The sequence below is a fragment of the Rhincodon typus genome, chromosome 1 (genome assembly GCF_021869965.1).
Source record: "Rhincodon typus isolate 14 chromosome 1, sRhiTyp1.1, whole genome shotgun sequence".
In the NCBI taxonomy this organism is placed as follows: Eukaryota; Metazoa; Chordata; class Chondrichthyes; order Orectolobiformes; family Rhincodontidae; genus Rhincodon; species Rhincodon typus.
Window position 1 is genome coordinate 104,499,904 of NC_063332.1, and position 21,505 is coordinate 104,521,408.

At 39.1% G+C, this 21,505-nt stretch overlaps 1 protein-coding gene across 3 annotated transcripts in view; it reads right to left on the minus strand.

Moving 5' to 3' along the window:
• LOC109915113 (stearoyl-CoA desaturase 5) overlaps positions 1–21,505 on the minus strand; it is a 56,860-nt gene that overhangs the window by 22,568 nt on the left and 12,787 nt on the right. The gene's annotated exons all lie outside the window — the stretch shown is intronic.

Below are 21,505 nucleotides of genomic sequence, written 5' to 3' on the forward strand. Positions count from 1 at the left end.
CTGGTTTGTATGTTCACACTGTGGCACTGAATGGACTGCATAAAAAAAATTAGCAGTCTGATTTTTTAAAAAATGCTTCAAAGCACTAGTTGAACCAGACTTTCAGGAGCAGACGTTCACTGGGTGTGTTTCAAGCAATTTAAAGTTTGCATGATTTTCTCATCATCACTTTCATCCAGAGCCTTGCAAACAACCTGCCATTTTAAAGTGCAAAATGGAAGAAAAAACTTGAATCTTCAGTACAAAGAATGTTAATGCTGCAAATGAAGCTTTTTCCAGGCCTTGTTTCCGATAGTGTCCCATGTTCTCATATCCAACATAGGAGAAAGTTTGACTTGATGGAGAGTAAAAGTCATCTTGTTCTAAAAAATGAACATCAATTCAGACTAGTTGGGCAAACTGTAATAGGATTCTGTGCGGTACTCCACCCAAATTCACCAACAATTTTCCATTCCAACTGCATTCTAAGTTATGTTAATGTAAATATATCCTAAACTGTTGAATGCAGTGCAGTTTGGAAAGGAGATGGAAGCCTTGTAGGAAATTTTCAATTATTTTTCTAACGCTGAATTAAAGCTTAAGGAAGTCTTCTGTTGCTCTGATTAATCCCCCTTACACAGTAGAATTGCTATACAATTCTGTTCTCACACTAGAGCATTGCAAAATCACACAGGACTCAACAGGATAGATGCAGAAAGGTTATGTCCCCTGGATGGGGGTTCTAAAACCAAGGGAATCAGTATCAGCAAAGAGATAGTCCATCAGAACTGAGATGAGAAGGAATGTCTTTGCTCAGAACGTGGTGGATCTTTGGAATTCCTTGCCCCTGACAATCATGGAGGCTTAATCAAGAACAAAAACAAAGTTGCTGGAAAAGCTCCGCAGGTCTGGCAGCAACTGTGAAGAAAAAAAATCCGTTCTGAGGAAGGGTCACTGGACCCGAAACGTCAACTCTGATTTTTTTCTTCACAGATGCTGCCAGACCTGCTGAGCTTTTCCAGCAACTTTGTTTTTGTTCCTGATTTACAGCATCCGCAGTTCTTTCGGTTTTTATGGAGGCTTAATCATTGCTTATATTCGAGAGAGATGAACAGCTTTCCATATACTCAAGATAATGAGCTGTCAGAGGAAGTGATAGAGCCTGGTATAATTACAACATTTAAAAGACATCTGGATGGGTATATGAACAGCAAAGGTTTAAGAGGGATATGGGCCAGATGCCGTCAAATGGGACTAGAAAGGCATGGACGAGTTGGACCGAAGGGTCTGTTTCCATGCTGTACAGCTCTATGACATTCCATCAAGGGAGAGGAGGATAGTGAGAGAAAATGGTGTTGAGGTAGAAGATCCCTTGTCAGTTTTGTTTATCAATCAGGCACACATCAGGGCTTGAGCAAAGTTTTGGATATTTTTTGTCACAGCTCTATGCTGAGGTCCTTTCGATCCTGCCTTTAATCTGAAGCTGTGCCCAAGCTCTGATGACAAGCTAGCCCCTGGAGACACTTTCCTGTAGTGGGTACTGTACTAAAATCTTGATCAATTAAGACACAGCAGCTAACTAATAACTACTGAAAGAAAGAAATGGAAGGAGATGTCAGAGAGAGGGTCTCAGTTGTATTTTGAGGTTATGCCTCACTCAGTGACAAGTCTGAGCAGTCGTGTAGAATGGATCTTAAATGTTGTTTTATTTTACTGTTTTCTGGAGTTAGAACAGAAGTTTAACAACAGTACTGCTATGTCAGGGATATTAATCAAAGTATGTCAGGGCATGTCAGGGTAAATTCCATAAACGCCATCTCCAATTCCACAGAAAAATGATTGAATTTTTACCCCAAGTCTGCCAACTCACTTTCAAACTGTATTTCATTCACCAGTTTAGAATATATTCATATATGCAAAAACCAAGCCAAACCTTTTTGGAAAACTAAAACAACAGCGAATGCTGTAAATCAGAAACAAAACAGAAGTTGCTGGAATAGCCCAGCCGATCTGGCAGTATCTTTGAAGAGAAATCAAGAGTTAATGTTTCGGCTCCAGTGACCCTTCCTCCGAACCCTGATTTCTCTTCACAGATGCTGCCACACCTGCGGGATTTTCCAAACCTTTTTGGAGACAGTTTCCTAAAGTGAATTGGTTAACTTGTTCTGGCCAAAGTTATTAAAGATGAAATCGCATATAGAAATCTGTGAAGTACCTTTTTTTAATAGAAATATGCAACCAAATTAATGGCTACACCAGAATGAGCATAATAAAAGTACTCAGTAGATTTATTAATTGGAAAAGTTGAAAACATGATGGAGATAAATATAGCTTAATTGTATTTCCATAATAATTGGTTGGGTTAGTTTTCATACAGGAGAAAGTTATAGTCAATGCTTGAGATTAATGTAGATGGGTGGGTAACAAATCAAGTTAGCAAAGGTAGTTTATAGAGAATGAGTTCATATGGTGTATTTGGAAGAATTTCATAGAACAACCAACGAGATGAGATGAGAAATTTCTTGACCCAGAGAGTGGAGAATGTGTGGAATTCTCTGCCACAGGAAGAGGCTGGGACACTGATCAGAAAATAACATAATAGGCGAGGAATGTACATGAAACTAGTGTCTTAAATTTAAATTAAGGAAATTATAAGAGCATGACAACAGAATTGTCTAATGTGGATTGGGAAAATAGGATAAAAGGTAAGATTGTAGAAAAGTAATAGCAAATTTTTTTAATAACTTTTTACAGATATGTATTCAATTCAAAAAGAAAAACTATGAAAAGGATACACCATCAATTGCTAAATAAGGAAATTACAAGAATGTTTATGAACCAGAAGTATGATGTTAAATTGAAGAAAAGCCATACAATGTTGCAATTAGTGACAGGCCAGAAAATTTGAACAATTTGAGTCCAGCAAAGGATTATTTTAAAAAGTGAGGAATTAGAATATGAGTAAAAACTAGTAATAAACATCAAAAGACCACAGATTCCACAAGTATACAAAAAGGAAAAGAGTAGCTAAAGTGAGCACTGGTCCCATAGAGAATGAGAATAATATAGAACACATGGAAATGGCAGAAACTTCAAACAAGCTTTTTTAGATCTGTCTTCACGGCAGAAGCAGTTTGAGAACATTAGAAAATCAAGTGACAAAATGGTGGGAGGAACTTCAAACAATTATTGCTGGATTAAAAACTGTTAGGAAAACTATGGGCCAAAGTCTGACAAATTCCCTGGATCTGACTGCCTTCCTATTAATTCCTATATTACATAGAACATAACAGCGCAGTACAGGCCCTTCGGCCCTCGATGTTGCGCCGACCTGTGAAACCCATCTAACCTACACTATTCCATTATCATATTAATAAAGGCAGAGTCACCTTTGATATTAAACCTTATAAAATGCCTTCTGAAAATCCACATACAGTATGTCTGCAGGTTCCCTTTTATGCACAGTGCATGTTGCTCCTTCAAAGAATTCTAGTAAGTTGATTAAACACAATTTCCCTCTGACAAAACCATGCAGATTCTGCCCAAACATCTTAAGCTTTTCTAAGTGCACAGCTATAATCTCATTAATGAACAGTCCTAACGCTGTTAGGCTAAAGGGTCTATTTCTATGTTGTAGGACTCTATGACCTTTCCAATTACGGATGTCAAACTAACTTGCCTATAGTTTCTTTTCTTTTCAGGCTCCTTCCCTTCTTGAATAGAGATATTATATTTGTTCATTTCCAGTCCAATTGAAACTTGCCAGAATCTGGAGAGGGTTGGAAAATTAACAGCAACAGATCTAGCTCATTAGCAACGTTTTTTTAAGACCCGAGATTGAAAGTCATCTGGACCCAGAGGCTCGTCAGCCCATAGCTCCACCTTAGTTTGTTTAGCCCCATTTCCCTCATTATTTTAATTTCACAAAGTTCCTCTCTCTCTTCCATTTCCTGATTTACAGCTATTGCTGGAATGTTTCTGTATCCCGTATAGGAAGGCAGAAGCAGACTATTCACTTTACCTGCCATTTCCTTTTATCTCCTATTGACTACCATTCAGACTCACGACAGAACGAAATCTTGCTCGACTCACTTTGTTTTAAATTCCCTAAAGAAACTCTTGCTATCCAGTTTAAAATTTCTGGCTAGCTTCTACACAACCAACACTCACTTTGTATTGTTTTAAATACTCTGTAGAAAGTCTTGCTATCCATTTTTAAATTTCTGCCTAGCTCCTTCTCAAACTTTAATTTCTTTCTCCTGATTAATATTTTAGTAATTCTCTTATGTTCTCTATATTCTGGCCAACTTCTGACCTGCCACTGATTTTTGTGTGGTTATATGCTTGTACCTAAGTTTGATGCTTTCCCTAAATTCTTAAGTTAAGCATGATGATAGGTCCTGTTATACATTTTAAAGATAAATGATTCTGAACTAAGCCCAAGTCCCCACTTTTTTTTTTAAAATGAGGGGTTTATTTCAGTTAACCACACTGCATAAAACTCAAACCCCAAGGATTACTAGCTTCCCATATTTATACAACCAATTCTCATCCAAATAACCCTTGATTAATGTATTCACCGTTTGTTCCCTTTGGTCTCGGGCATTCTCCCCCTTCAGACCTTATTAGATGAAGACATATTCTAAAAGAGAATAGTAGGAATATACTTATTCTGAGCATTCTGAAATATCCCTTTAAATGTCTGTCACTGTCTCCTAACCTGGTATGCCAGTTCACTTCAGTAGGCTCAGTTTTCATTCCATTATAATTTCTCTTATTTAGATTTAAAATACTAGTCTTAGATCCAAATTTCTCTTTTTCAAAGTGCATGTTAAATTTTATCATATTGTGTTCAATGCTACCCAAGGATGCCTTAACTCAGGGGTCATTAATCTTGTCCCATTACACAATATCAAGTCTAACATAACCTACTGTCTGGTGGTTCCAAAACAAACTGCTCTGAGAAACTATCTTAAAAGTATTTCATGTCTTCTGTATCAAGGCTATTAATAGCTATCTGATTTTTCCAGTTTACAGCAGATTAAAGTCACCCATGATTATTGTTGTCCCTTTATCAATATTCCTTTTTCTATACTTTGCCCCAGATTGTGGTTACTGTTAAAGGGGCTGTAGACGATTCCCGCTAGTGATTTCTTTCCTCCACTATTTCACATCTCCAAACAAATCGATTCTACATTCTTATGTCATAAACCAAACTCATCTCTAACAATTGTATAAATGCCATCTTTGAATTCAGCTTCACCAAGCTTCCTATATTTCTTTAATGTCTTCTACCTCTCAATATTCCAGACTAATCCTTATCATCCAGAAGCTGTTTCTCCATAATGACACCAGTTCATATTTACTTATTCCAATCTGTGCTACCAATTTGCTTGCTTTACTATGAATGCTATCTACACTAAGACACAGAGCCATTAGTTTTGACTTTGTTATCTTTGTAACATCTAGTTTTTATTAATGATGTATTCCTAGGTTTTGTCTCTCTGCCCTTTCTTACCTTCCTCTGGTCTTCGTTTCTCATGTTACTTTTTCCTCTCTTACATTGTCCCTACGCTTTGACATACCACATCTTTCCAATTTGATACTATGCCCCCACTATTCAATTTTAAACCCTCTTTATTTCAAAACCACGGCCACAGCATGGTTTAGTCCTAATGGTAGAGACCCCATTGCTCCAGTATGAAAATCCACTTCTCCAACGTCTTTGGCCCTGCATTTGTCTCTAATTTTATTGTGCCAATTTGCATGTGGATCATAATAATAAACATTATAACCGTTGAGGTTTTGCTTTGTAATTTGGTGCCTAGCTCCTCATATTCCCTATGAAGAATATTTTTCCTAGCTCTACTTCATTGCTACAAAGACAACCATTGCAAGATCCTCTCCTAACTGCTCCTGAGTGGTTGCCTTGAACACTGGGACCGAGTGGGCAACACAGCTATCTGTAGTCCTGCTCTTTGCTACAGAGAGTAGAGTCAATTGCCCTCATTATATTATCATATACCATGTTGCTCCTCCTACTTGAATGGCTTATATACGATGATCAGTTTGCTCATCCACTCTGCGGCCCACGCTTTCATACAAACAGACCAAGAGAACCTCAAACTTATTGGACAATTGCAGAGGCTGGTACTCCTGCCCTCTGCTCCCCCTATTAGTCTCACTCTTAGTCACACCGTCCTGTCCTTGTACAGTGACAAAGTCAGAAGACTCTATACTAAGTGTGTGACTGCCTCCTCATAACTTTCTCCCTTCAGCATTTGTAGTTCAACCTACTGTTAAGAAACACTGAGCCAAAGCTGCATAAGCTTCAAATGTTCACCGCAAACGTGTTTTCCTTGAATCAAAGTAGAATCCAGAAGTTCCCACATGCTGCAGTCTTGAAACATCACCCAATCTGCCATTTTTTAAAAAAATTAGATATATTCACTTACATATATAGCCTTTTATATAGTTCATTAAATTTACCACCAATTTGATGAATTCTCTCCATAGGTTGATTTCTGTAGAATTTTCTACTCCAGAGAGCAATGGATTGTGGGTCATTGAATATATATGCAAGACCAAGTTAGTCAGACATTTGAATCACAAAGAAGACAGGATTATTGGGTGAAGGGGATGTTTGTGGGTTGGAGAACAGATTGAGGGGTCAAATGCCCATCTCTTGTTCCTATTTCTTACGACCATATTATGAATTCATATGGGTGATTAAGAGTCTTTACAGGGCACTTAGCTTGAAGCAGCAGTCGGGAAACCCCACAGCAGCCACCCGGAAGGCAGGGTCACAGTAAATGGTAAGCCTATAAATTTAGCACAGTGCAGATAAAGCAGGAACACTGCGAGAATCTTCAGTGCGGCTCCTGTTGATGTCATAACTTCAAAAGGTGAGAAAGGCTCTGGATTGGTGAATACTGGGCACCTAACAATTACTGGATAACCCTTTCTTATCCTACAGATTTAGAGCAGTGGGAACTTAGTTACAGTAACCTTTTCATAACCTTAGTGATAGAGTAGGATGTCTCACATAATAAGACTAATAATTCTAGTCTAAAGCATTAATTATAAGTTTAAGAGATGTCAGAAGAGGCCAGCCAAGTGTCACGTGTAGCTTGTCACATGTGGGGAGACTTGGATGCTGCCAATGTCCTAGATGAACACATGTGCAAAAAGTGGTCCCAGGTGCAGAAGCTGGGGCTCTGGGTCTCAGAGCTTGAGCAGTGGTGGAGGACACTGTAGCACACCGTGAGGCTGAGAGTTACATGGATAGCATGTTTAGCGAGGTGGTCACACTGCAGCTCAACAGACTAGAGGAAAGAATGAAACGGGTCACCAGTCAGTCCAGAAAGAACAGACAAATAGTGTAAGAGTCCCCTGAGGTCCCATTCACTAACTGGTATTCCATTTTGGAAACTGATGAGGGTGCTGGTACCTCGGAGGAATGCAGTCACACTCAAGCTTCTGGCACCACAAGCAGCTCAACCGTAGAGGGTGAAGAAAGGAAGAACAATAGCAATAGGGGGTTCTTTATCAGGGGAGCAGACAGGTGTTTCTGCAGCCAAAGACATGACTCCAGGATGATGGGCTGCCTCCCTGGTGTCAGGGTCAGGGATGTCATGAAACGGCTGCAGGGCATCCTGAAAGGGCAGGGTGATGAGTGAGAGGTCGTGGTACATGTTGTTACCAACAATATGGGCAAAGTGAGGAATGAGGTCTTGCATCAAGAATTCAGGGAGCTAGGCAGTAGATTAAAAAGTAGGACCTCAATGGTTGTAATCTCTGGATTACTCCTGGTGCCACGTACTAGCGAGTTTAGAAATAGGAGAATAGGACAGATGAGTGTATGGCCCAAGAGTTGGTGCAAGAGGGAGGGTTTAGATTCCTGGATCACTGGGACCATTTCTGGGGGAACATGAGACATGTATAAACTTGACTGTCTGCACCTGAACCACATTGGGACCAACATCCTTACGGGTAGGTTTGCTAGTGCTGTTGGGAGAAGTTTAAACTAGTCTGGCAGGAGGAAGGGTACACAGAATATTGAAGTAACAGAGGCACATCATGCTACAGCAAAGGAAGCAAGTCACAGCGAGTTCAGATATGACGAGTGTCAAAAGAATAAGGCAAGGCCCGATGGTCTTTAATGCTAGGAGCATAATAGATAAGACTGATGGATTGAAATATGGAAGAATGATATTGTTGCCATCTCAGAAACATAGTTGAGGGAAGGGCTGGACTGGCAGATTTTATAAAAATAACGCAGGATCTAGCCACAGTAGACTGGGAACAACTCCTTGCGGGTAAGTCGGAGTAATGGGGGACATTTAAAAAGGAGCTGGGGAGAGTACAGGTCCAACATGTACTTTTTAAGAGGGAAATACAGGAGCAATAAATTAAGAAAACCCTGGATGTCTAGGTAAATTCAGGACTGGCTGAAGAAGAGTAGGGCTTTTAGCATGTCCAAAGGGAGCAATTCAGCTGCGGCCCTAGAGGAATACAGGAAGTGCAAGAGGGAACTTAAGAAAGCAATTAGAATAGCAAAAAAGGGGCATGAGAAAGGACTTACAAGCATGAATAAGAAGAATCCTAAGATATTTTATAAATACAGTAAAAGGAAAAGGCTAACCAGGGAAAGAGTAGAGCAACCCGTGTTTGAAGCCGTAGGACATTGGAAGGGTGTTGAATGAATACTTCCCTTCGGCCTTCACTCTGGAAAAGGAGAACATAGTTATGGAATTCAGGAAAAGGGATTGTGAGGAACTTGCAGAGTATGATGTCATAGCTATTACAGAAACTTGGCCAAAAGATGGATATGCCTGGCAGCCCAATGTTTCCAATTTTAGGTGCTATAGGAAGGACAGAAAAGGAGGCAAGAAAGGAGTGCGGGAGGTGGTTTTTTTGATTAAGGAATACATTACTGCTGTAGCTGGGGAAGATACTTCTGAAAAATCATCCAGTGAAAATATATGAGTAGAAATTACAAATAAGAAAGGAAAGATCACTTTGATGGGATTGTACTATAGGCCTCCCAATTGTAAATTGAGAAACAAATATGTAGGGAGATCATAAATATATGTAAGCATAATAAGGTTGTAATAATGGGGGATTTTAATTTTCCAAACATTGACTAACACCATAGTGTTAAAGGTTTGGATGGTGAAGAATTTGTGAAATGTGTTCAAGAAAATTTTATCAATATGTGGATGCTCCTACTGAAAAGGACAAAACTAGACTTCTTTTGGACAATAAGACAGGGCAGGTGACTGAAGTAAAAGTGGGGAACAATTTGGGTCTAGCAATCATAATTCTATTAGTTTCAAAATGGTTATCAAAAATGATAAGCCTTCCACAAAAGTTAAAGTTTTTAATTGGAGAAATGCAAATTATAATGGTATGAAACAAGAACTTTCAAAAGTTGACTGGAGTAGATTGTCCTTTTGCCTGCAAACAGACATCAGACAAGTGGAAAGCTTTCAAGAGTGCAATGACAAGAGTTCAGAGGCATTTTGTTCCTGTTAGAGTGAAGGGTAAGGCTGAGAAGATTGAGGAACAATGGATGAATAAAGATATTGAGGTTCTAGTCAAGAATAAAAGAGAATTTTTTTTAAAATATGGACAACTTAGTTCAATTGAATCTCTTAATCAATATAAAGAGTGTAGGGCATTCTTATGAAAGAAATCAGGAAGGCAAAGAGGGGATAATGAGATAGCATTGGCAGATAACATTAAGGATAATCCAAAGAGATTCTACAAATACATTAAAAGCAAGAGGGTAACTAGCGAGAGGGTTGGGCGTCTTAAAGATTAAGGAGGTCATCTTTGTATCGAACCCCAGGAAATGGGAGAGCTACTAAATGAATATTTTGCATCAGCTTTTACAGAGGAGAAAAATGGAATCTATAGAATGCAGAGAAATAAACTTTGAGTTTTTAAAAACAGTTCACATTATAGGAGAGGATGCTCAGGAGGTCTCAGAGCACATAAAGGTGGATAAATCTCCGGAACCTGATTTAATGCATCTCAGAACATTGTGGGAAGTAAGGGATGGAATTGCGGGGCCTCTTGCAGAAATATCTGCATTGTCTATAACTATGGGTGAGGTGCCTGATGACTGAAGGGTGGCTATTGTTGTACCTTTGTTTAAGAAAGGTTGTAAGGGGAACTATAGACCAGATAGTCTGACTTCGGCTGTGGGAAAATTATTGCGAGGTGATTATAAAAAAGATAGGATGATGGCAGAACAGTAGACATTGTTTATTTGGATTTTAGTAAAGCCTTTGACAAGGTTCCACATGGTAGACTAATTAGCAAAGTTAGGTCACATGGGATTCAAGGTGAGTTGCCAATTGGATACTTAATTGGCTTAATGGCAGGAGATAGAGGGTAATGGTGGAGAGTTGTTTTTCGGATTGGAGGGATGGGTTCTGGGTCCTTTTTCCTTTGTCATTTATATAATTGATTTAGATGAGAATATAGAAGGCATGGTTAGTAATTTTGCAGATGATACCAAAATCGGTGGCATTGTAGACAGTGAAGAAAGTTTTCCAAGATTACAAAGGGATCTTGATCGTATGGGTCAATGGGCTGAAAAATGGCAAATGGAGTTCAATCTGGATAAATGTGAGATATTGCATTTTGGTACAACAAACAAGGGTAGGGCTTATGCAATAAATGGTCAGGTATTCGATAGTGTTGTAGAACAGAGGGACCTAGGGGTGCAGGTCCATAATTCTTTAAAGTTTGCGTTACATATAGACAGGATGGTTAAAAAGACACAAAAAACAAAGTTGCTGGAAAAGCTCAGGAGGTCTGGCAGCATCTGTGAAGGAAAAAACAGAGTTAACGTTTCAGATCCAGTGACCCTTCCTCAGAACAGTTCTGAAGCATCTCTTCCCAAACCTCCCATTATTTTTAAGAATGTGGAAATCTGACACTGTAGCCCATTAATTCAGAGATGGAACTTCACAGTTATCTACCTTTTTATCAAGATGATAATTGCTGCTGCAGTTCTTGTGCCAAGCAATCTATCTGGCTCAGAAAGGACCTGTTCAATACCATTCTTTCACATATTAAATTGTTATAGATTTAAAATAGTCAAATTCCATTTTTTTTCTTACTTTTCTGTCTCATTTTATCATTTCTCTTTGTTCAATCTTTCTTTCCCTTTCAATACTTGATTTGACTCATTTAGCAACTCTAACTCGGGCTCCTATTGCATTGACGTGGTTCTTTTTCAGGCCTCAAATCATAAACACAGAGTCTGAAATACACTGTGGATCCATCACTCAGAGTTCCTGATGACCTGCTACTGTCAACATTTGTCCAGAACGTCTTCTGCCAACGGCCTGGAGCAGCAGCCAATCACCTGGAGCGGAGTAGGGACAGTGGCCATTGGGCCTGGAGTGAAGATGGCTACTGGCTAAGAATTAGTGATGCCCAGTCAGACTATGTGAAAGCTCTGATTGAAAAACTGTAATATCCATCTCTTTAACTTTATTTCTTATTTTCTGTATTTTTTGTAGCTAAGATTTATGCCTAGGTACCTCGTACCTAAGATGGTGTCGTGTGTCGGCGACATTATACACTTTTTACTGTTCTCCTGTTCTTTTGTAATTTGAGTACATGTGACAATAAACATAATTCTAATCTAAGTTAGATCAGAGCACAGTATAGACATTGGTACAAACATTTCATGAATGACAATAATCAAGTAACAGATGGTGCGCAAAATGCCCCACTCCAACAAGATGTGGCCTATGGCCTTTTAGCTAAAAATAAAAGCAAGGCCATTTTGTTTTACATTCACTCACAGGATATGGGTGTCAAAGCCTGGGCCAGCATTTATTCCCCATCCCTAGATGCCCTTGAAAAGTTGGTGGGGATCTGCCTTCTTGAAACGCAGCAGTCCATGTGCTGTAGGTAGACCCACATGCAGTCAGAGGCAGATCTGGAGAATTTTGACTGAGCAACAGAATAGCTGCATATATGTGAACTCAACCTTCTTTATTCTGAAATTGACCAAACTTTAAGCTGACCTTAAGTTTACTACAGTAGGATTTGTTGAGTTGCCTTTGGGAAGCACAGGACAGCCTTTGGAGTTTCATGAACATCTGACCTACCATTATATTCTGAAAGATTCAGAGCTCTCACAGAAGATGACCCACAGATTAGCCACACCATAATGAAGCTCAGGAATAGCAACATGTGATTTCCCTATCGGACTATCATATGTGTTGTCTGTCTTATTGCCTCTACTGAACTCCATTGGAGTAGATGCTGTTTCTAGCCCAAAGACAATGGCCAAGAATTTACAGGCCCATAGGAGGTATTGCAAAAGACAGAGGGTGAGTAAAATCATGGGATTGAGTTCTTGACAGTGTCCCACCTTCAGGACATTTTGCCCAAGTAGCTTACAAGTTAGTTTACAAGTATGAGAGCCAAACTGGGAACTGTTTTGAATTGTAATTGGATTTTGCCAGTGGCAGGAATGTTTCCCACAACATGGACAGAACCTAAGCTAAATAGAGGCAGCCTCCCAGCAGGCAAGGTTTCACAAGACAAAGAGACTGGCACTGGTGACCAAACAACCTCCCCGGAGATATCTCCCCTTTGACCTCAGTCTAGTGAAATTTTTTTCTTCCTCATCTTCCTGTTGCAGTCCAAAGTTTTCCGCATACCTCAGCAGCCACCACTACTCCTGACAGTGCTGCTGAGTCTTCAGAGCTGCTGGCTCTGACATTAGGCCAACAGCACAGAGTCATTGGAAACCAATTAAACAGCACCTCTTGTAAAACTGCTGAGCAGGCCCACTGCCAGAAAGAGCAGGCTTGAGATCTGCCTTTTACCACAACATTGTGGTCCTGATATCACCTCATAAAACTCAGCTCAAAAGCTCCATTGCTTGTCTCTCTTTCTCGGTGTTAAATCTATTGAGTTAGGAAGGTTCTTGGTCCATACAGTAGGCCCTTATTAACATGGCAATAGTCCATCATATTTGGGATGTTACCACCCTGTTTCAAGCAGAAGGATCTGAAAATTTTTTTTTTGGATTCATGCCAACAATAAATATCCACCATTATAGAAAAAGTTACAAACAAATAATTATCTAGTAAAACAATGACAGATGAAGACAACTAAGATAGATTACACTGACTTTTTTTGGAAGTAATGTTACATTACAATAACATCTCACCATCAGCAAGGGATGTATTCCTGGAGAAAGTCCAAAGATGTGCAGGCTACCTGGATTGGCCATTTTAAATTGCCCGTGGTGTTCAGGGATGTGTGGATTAGGTGGGTTATAAGAGGATGGATCTGGGATGGATGCTCTGAGAGTTGGTGTGGAGTTGTTGGGCCGAAAGGCCTGTTTCCACACTGTAGGGATTCTATGATCTATGAACATCATGAGTAGTGGCATCAAAAAACTACGAGCATGATTCGTAGGTAGAAGTTAATAAGTTCCAGTCCACGAGAATTTCAACATTTATACCACCCACAGCAAGCTAAACAAATCATTGAAAACAATGATTTTATTAAAAATAAAGACATGTCAGTGGAAAAATAGTGCATTTCACTAAGAAAAATAGAAAATGTGTGATACTGACCCTTAATACAAAAGGTGAAGTTGGTGGATCAACAAGTTACCACCCTACACAATGTTGTGACCCATGCACAAATGGAAGCCAAAGCACATTCTGAACACCCCGAAACACAACATGATGCTTCACGCAGAAAGTCTTTTATAATTTTTAATTTGTTTTTGTAACTGTTTTACATCACATTTTATCTTCCAGAACTACAAATAAATGAATATTGACATCATTGTAGGAGACATGGTGCATGGAACGAAAGCACAGGTAAGAGAAGTCGAGAATGCTGAATACGTGAATGGTGCGAATTTACTAAACCTATCTCAGAATAAATTCTATGTACAGTTTTCAGAGAAACTTTCAGAAGCAATATCATTAGAACAGCATATAAAAGTCAGAGATGCACATGTCTCTTTTATGGTGGCCTTCAGCTGACTATAAAGGTCTGAATAGCACCCACATGGCACCTTTGCACATATTTTGATGTGCTGCACATGAAGAGGAAAGACAACATTTAACTGTCCACACAAAGTACAGAAAATGTTGAGCAACATGCAAGATGATAGTGGTATTCTATTGCATTGACCCCTGAGACTGAAGTATCACCTGTTGAAATACAAGAAAGATTTTGCCTAATTCACACTATACTTTGAATATACGGAGGACAATAAAGCTGTGCAATGATTCTGAATACAAATGCAGCCAGTTTGAAATTAGGAAGTAAATAAATAATTATTGAACAATAAACAGATACCTATTTGGTTAAAATATTTTCCACATACTTCTACCTACATAACTTTAATCCATGTTAACCTATTCAATTATATTTCTGAACTCACATTTAAAATAAAAATGTGTAAGCTTGCCACACTTTTGCATTGTCATCAGCAGTGAGTTTGAAGTGCCAGTTTTTGTATGTTACAAATCTTCAGCCTACACAGAGGTTCTATATTCCAAGCAACTTTACTTTACAAATTGACATAACATATTTTTTAACTACAAATAGTAACAAAGATTAAAGTGTTTACAAAGAAGGAACAATGCACAATTTCAAATGGTCCAATTACACTGCACACTCTAAACAAACGCCAATTAGTCTAAAGTTGGTCTTAACATTCTGTGTGCAACTTTGGGAAATTAGTTAGTACAATGTAAATATCTAATGTATTGGAGCAGATATTAGACATTGTGCCACGACAGATTATATTTAAGAATTTTAATAACAGAATAATGGATTAATATGCAACATTTACCAGAATCAATAAAATCAGAAGTGGCACAAAGTCCCTGGTTCTGGGAAACCATCTCAGGGTTATCATTGTAGGAATTCCTTGGAGAAACTTTCTCAACCCAGCCACCTGCATTACGACCCAGCCATTGTCATAAGGTCAGCAGTGAGCTGCTCATTAACAATTCCTTTTTTGCCCCATTCACAATTCTTGTACCTGGCCTCTAGGCTGTTAACAACATTCAGAGGAGGGCTGACAAGTAGCAAGCAACATTCAAACAGTTGGAGACAGTAAAGACTGCAGATGCTAGAAGACTGAGTCAATAGATGTGAAGTTGGAAAAGCACAGCTGGTCAGACAGCATCCGAGAAGAAGGAAAATCAACGTTTCTGCCCGCAACCCTTTTTCAGCCCTGACAAAGGGTTTCGGCCCAAAATGTTGACTTTCCTCCTCCTCAGATGCTGTCTGACCTGCTATGTTTTTCGAACTTCACATCTATTGATTCACACAATTGGCCCTGGATTCCAGAATTACGTCTACTCAGGGTTGAGAGTTTCTGCCCTGTGGCTAAACGTCCCAATTTCCCACAAGATAATGGAATCTGGAATGCAGGAATTACTTACCTTTCTTTCCTTCCATGCCATAACCGGGGAGGATATTTAGGTGACCAGTTATGGTCGATACTGGTGTTTTGTTTTGGAAACATTCAAAGACATGCCAAGGTCCTAGTATGCAGAACTGAAGAGATAGAGAATGGATTGCAAATCTGGTACAGAATAGGCAATGACACTGCAGTTACCTGTAAACAATAACTCTAAGGCTGTCAGTTACATTTTGACACAGACACAACTGTGATTAAACAGTTTTCCATCTAGGCAGTATTTAATACTGACACCAGAGGGAAAATGATCATTGAAAAGGTGAACAGCCATTGTAAGGTATATTGTAACTCGAAATGATCACAAAGCCTTGAAGGCATCAGTTTCAAAATTCTCACTCAATACAATTGCAATCAAATGATAACACAACTGGAAGATTGTGAAGATGTATATTAGATGTCCAAATCTTTGGAGCATAATTCATTGATACGCTCAATTTAATGAGAGAAATGCCTTCATCAGGTTGACGAATGCAAAGAAGAGTTCCTAGGATTTTTCTTGATATTTTTCTTGAATTTGTCTGACAACAAAAATCAGGTCAAAGATTCTTCTGGAAGGTCTAAAGCCACTCTGTGGCTCTCGGAGCATTTCCTTCACCACAGATGGTAAGTGATTCAAAAGAATATGTGTCAGGATATTCCCTGCTATGGACAAGGGGGAAATAGCTCAAGAGTTCCCATGGCAAGATTTATCTCTGTTCTCGAAGACAGTTACAAAGCTGCATTCCATAAGATGAATGCACGGTGCCTTGATGCGAGCAAAGGTCAGCCAACTTTGAAAATCTCAACAGGACGACCACCAGAGCAGCTAGTTTTGCTGTTTGATTGTTTGTTACAGCTCTTGTATTGATGGTGGTGCATCCAGAAATTGTACCACAAAACATAGGATGAAAGCTTGGAGGGAATCAGCTGCTACTGTTGGTTCACAGTTGAGGATTGCTCAATATGTTCTTTCCAGCGTAGATGGATGAGCAATGTGTGAATGAAGCGTATTTGTCCATTTAATTTTGGATTATAGATGGTGGCTTCAAAGAAAAAAGCTTCATGTCACACTGGACATAATGTTAGATCTCTCAAGCTTGAGTCTCTTCTCAACATAAGTCCTTTCTCTTCCAACATCAGCTATGAGCTATCAAAATGCTGATTCCTTTATTCAGACAGGTAGAAGGTTGCGCAGTTCTGTTCTAGGAGTCACATATTTCACCATCATTTTTACCAAACCAGTCTGGTGGTAATGATGCTCAAACCCAATCATCTGGATGGTACAGTACATTACAGCTGACGTTATTTGATCCCACTGTTCTAGGATTGAGTTGGATGCATGAAGTTTTTCCAGATTGGTTGTGAGCTTCACTTGGAATTACTTTCATTGATCAAGGCACTTTAGAGCTGACACATTAATCCACTTGTTCTTGTGCCTTTGAGCCTTGTGATATCTTGGTAATAGGTGAATGTTCCTCAATGATCAAACAAGTCTATGGTTAGGCAACAGACACCACCCCCACCCTGAAATTGAGTCAAGAGAAATAGAGATCACCTAGATCTTTGACCCAACAATTAGGTAACAATGGTTTGATCTAGAATGCATCCATGGTTGTACAATGCTGCTACTGAATGATACACTTTCTGACCTTTCAAAGTTTCTCCACCACGTGAGCTCAAATCAAGAGTGTGATCGAATGCTTACCTTTTATCTGAATGGCAGCAGCTACAAACCAAAAAGGTTCAATGATCATTCCCCAGACCCAGACCACTACTGAACTAAACATCCATCCAAACCACCATCAGTCCATTATGGCTGTAGCATGTACATTTCGCAAAGTGCATGGCAACAGCTCAGCAAGGTTGTTTCAACAGCACATGCAACCTTGACCATGAAGATGAAGAATGGAAATGTTATAAGAACAATGTAAACCTTCTACTTCCCCTATAAGTTTCACACATCCACTTTTGCACTTACGTCCTTCATCGTTGCCAGGTCAGAATCCAGAAATTCCCCACCTAACAGTGTGATATCTTCATCACCCAGAGCATTAGATGGGCAGCAAACAGTTCACACAGCACTGAAGAACTTTTAAGCAAAAATATATTTAAATCTGATCAATCCAATATCTATTCACTACAGGGCACTTCAGGTCAGCTTCACAAAATATAAATAACCAAGCTAAAAGCATTGAACGATCAAGACATTTATAGGTGAAGACAGTTGGTCAACCTCTCATCATTCAACCATTGAGAGAGAACCCAACAGCACCAACACAGCATCCGATTGATTCTTAAATCATCCCAGGGATACTGCCTACTTTGTTCAAGATGGAAGTTTAATACATATCTTAATTTTGCTTTCCATAAAAAAAATACAGAATTCAGCTCTGAAATGAACTGTTGTTGTTTGAAACTACATCCCCAACTATATTATTACAAATTAATGTTAGGTAATGGGGTTACCCATAATTGCTTTTCATTCCTCGACGAGATCACTAGTTTCCTAATCTGAAAAAAAAAGCAATTGTTTCAGGTCTTTCCTCCTCAACAACTAAAAACCAATCAATCAAGGGCACTTATCAGCATGCAGCTCTAACAATTTTCTCATTATCTCTGGTGATCATAATTTTCTTGAATTCTTCCCTCCCTCCATTTCCTGATTTCATTAGCCTTCATTAGCTGTTTAATTCAAGATCATGCTGGTGATGCAGAGACTAGGGCCTGGGTTTCTTTATTTTCCAATCATTTTATTCTGTGGATTCTGCAGGTTGATCTCTGAAAATAATGATTTAAGTTAGGCAATGAAGAGTTACATGAAATCAATCAGTTGCCTCAATCATTTTATTCTTTTTCCTCTGCAGATAAGCAGTCAGCCTCTGCTCAACACTTGCCCTCTACCCATTGTGTCAGTGTCACAGCCTGTTATGAGGTTATGAAATGACTTAGTCAAGGACACTGTCACGCTGCACCTCTGCATCATTCTACGTCAGTTCCGTAAAAACAGATAAGAGTTTTTGTAGATATTTAGAAAAGAGTTAAAGCAAGCACTGGTCCGATACAAAGTGAGCCTGAGGTATTAAAAATGGGAAATGAGGAAATGGCAGTTGATTTGAACAGGTAACTGGCATTGGTCTTCACTGTGGAGAATATAAATAACATCCCAGAAATAACTGGAAAATCAGGAAATGGAAGGGAGGGAGGAATTCAAGAAAATTACGATCACCATAAATGTCCTGCAGGCTGACAAGTCTCCAGCTTCTGACAGACTTCATTGTATGGTCTTAAAAGAAGTAGCTAGTGAGACAGTTGATGCTTTGATTTTAATTTTCCAAAATTTCCTAGATCTAAAGACAGAACACAGTGACTAATTCTTTAATTTGGAAAGGGAGTGAAGCAGAAAGCAGGAAGCTAAAGGTCAGGTAGCTTAACATCTGTCATTGGGAACATACAAGAAGCTATTAAAGACCTTACAGTAGGGCACTTAAGAGAAGTTAAAGGTAATCAAACTATGTCAACATAGTTTTGTGAAAGGGAGATTACAAACAATTTATTAAAATTAATTGAAGAGGTGATATATGCATTGGATAAAGGGAACGAATGGTGCTCTCTCTTATGGCACAGTGGTAGTGTCCATACCCTTGGACCGGGAGGGTTCAAATCCCACCATACTTTTCTTTGAACAGGTTGATTAGAAATCCCCGCCTCTTCGACCTGTTTGTTTCCTCTCCACCTATCCTCTCCTCTATCCCTCTTCTATCCGCCTCCCACTCTCTCCCTATTTATTTCGGAACCCCCTTCCCCTCCCCCTTTTCTGATGAAGGGTCTAGGCCCGAAACATCAGCCTCTCTGCTCCTATGATGCTGCTTGGCCTGCTGTGTTCATCCAGCCCTGCACCTTGTTGTCTCGGATTCTCCAGCATCTGCAGTTCCTACTATCTCTGATTCAATAAAAAAGATTCTAAGATTTAAAAAAGGGAATCAATGGATGCATATGCTTAGGTTTCCTGAAGGCATTTGATAAGGTGCCACATCAGAGGTTATTTCAGAAACTAAAAGAACATGATGAAGGGTGTCACATTTTAGAATTAGGTCGAAGATTGGATATGTAACAGGAAATCGTAGGCATGAATGCTTTTCTAGTTGGCAATAAGTATTGAATGGCATGCCACAGGGATCAGTGCTGAAGCATTCCGTTTGCAATTTACATAAATAACTTGGATGAAGGCACCAAAGGTATGCTAAACTTGCTGACGACACAAAGATAGGTAGGAATGTAGGTTATGAAGACGAATTAAGGAGCTACAAAAGAATATTGACAGGTTAACTGAGCAGGCTAAGATCTGCCAAATGGAATGTAATATGGGAAAATGTGAAATTGTCCATCTTGGCAGGAAGAAAAGAAAGAAAGATGTTATCTAAACGGTGAGAGATTGCAGAGCTCTGATATACAGAAGGATCTGATGCCCTAATGTATAAATCACAAAAAGTAAGTATGCAGATGCAGCAAGTCATTAGGAAAACTGATAGAATGTTAATGTTTATTGCAAAGGGAGTTTAATGTGAGAAGTTATAACTCAGTTATGTAGGGCATTGGTGAGACTACATCTGGAATACTGTGTACAGCATTGGTCACCTTACTTACATATGGATATAAGTGCATTGTCAACAGTTTAGATCAGGTTTACCAGACTAAAACATGGAAAAGTTTTATGTGGAAAGATTGGACACTCTAGACTTCTATGTGCTAGAGTTTAAAGAGTAAAAAAATGACTTGATTAAAACATAAAATCCAGCGGGGACCTGAGAGAGCGCATATGGAAAGGAATCTAGAAGTAGGGTATCACTGCTCAAACTAAGAGTTTGCAGCTTAAGACAGGGATAAGGAGATTGTTTTCGCACAAATGGTCTTTGAAACTCTTTTGAGGAAGAGTCTTTGAATAATTTTAAGGCAGACATAGATAGGTTCTCGATAGACAAAGGAATGAAAGATTTTTGTGGATAGGCAGGAATGCGGAATAGTTGGATTAGTCCTGATCCTATTGAATGGTGTAGCATGCTCGAGGGGCTGAATGGTCTCCTCCTGCTGCTATTTGTATGTTCGTAAGCTATTAATCCCAGTATATTACTTCTGCCCATTGGATAAAGATTCATTGGTCATGATCCACAAATCATGATAATAAGTCAGACCTCTCTTCAGCTTTAAAGCTGAAAATCAAAAATTGCTGTTCACCATTACATTCCACTCTAGCTACAAGTAAACAAACTGTTAATCATAATGTTTTCCAATGTTTTGTTTTGGGCAAACATTTTTATCAAATAACTAGCATTAGCACTGAAATGATTCCGTGCAGAATCATTTACTATATCATTAACTTCTAGGAAAGAAAACACTTGCATTCATATAGCACCTTTCATGGCAGTTGGATGTCCCGAAGTACGTTACAACTCACTCTGCTGAATTACATGGTAAATAACAAGATGGGATATTTTTATTTTGGTCAAACTTCAATACACAAGTTCACTATTAAAGGCTCCACTATTCAAATTCACAGAACAGTCTTTACAATTCAGGGCTTTTCTGATTTGTGCATGTATAACAATTTTCACCTGCACACTGCAAATTTCACTTTTGCCCTTTAGTGGGACTTGCACACATAACTTTCCATCCCATTGTTAGAATGCTATAAAGTAAATCATGGCTGACACCAATCTGTACATACGGCAAATTATTGTGAAGCATATTTATTCCTTTATAAGCAGGAGGTTCTGCACCTCGTGCGCTGCTGAGTTATGAAGAGATCTGTTGTGTGTCTGTAATACAAATTACTTCCAACTAGACAGTAATAATAGGGAATATTGAACTTACACAAAAACAGGTCTGTAAGGGCACACTACATAATTGAGAGATAACAGGGCCCATACAGTGTGCTAAGATTGGGCACGTGAATGCTACATTTGCTTTGCACTTGGTCCAAGATGAAGGGAATGCCTCGTCTGACACATTGCACCACAGTGAAGTTCAGGTAGAAGTCCATCCTAAAGACGCACT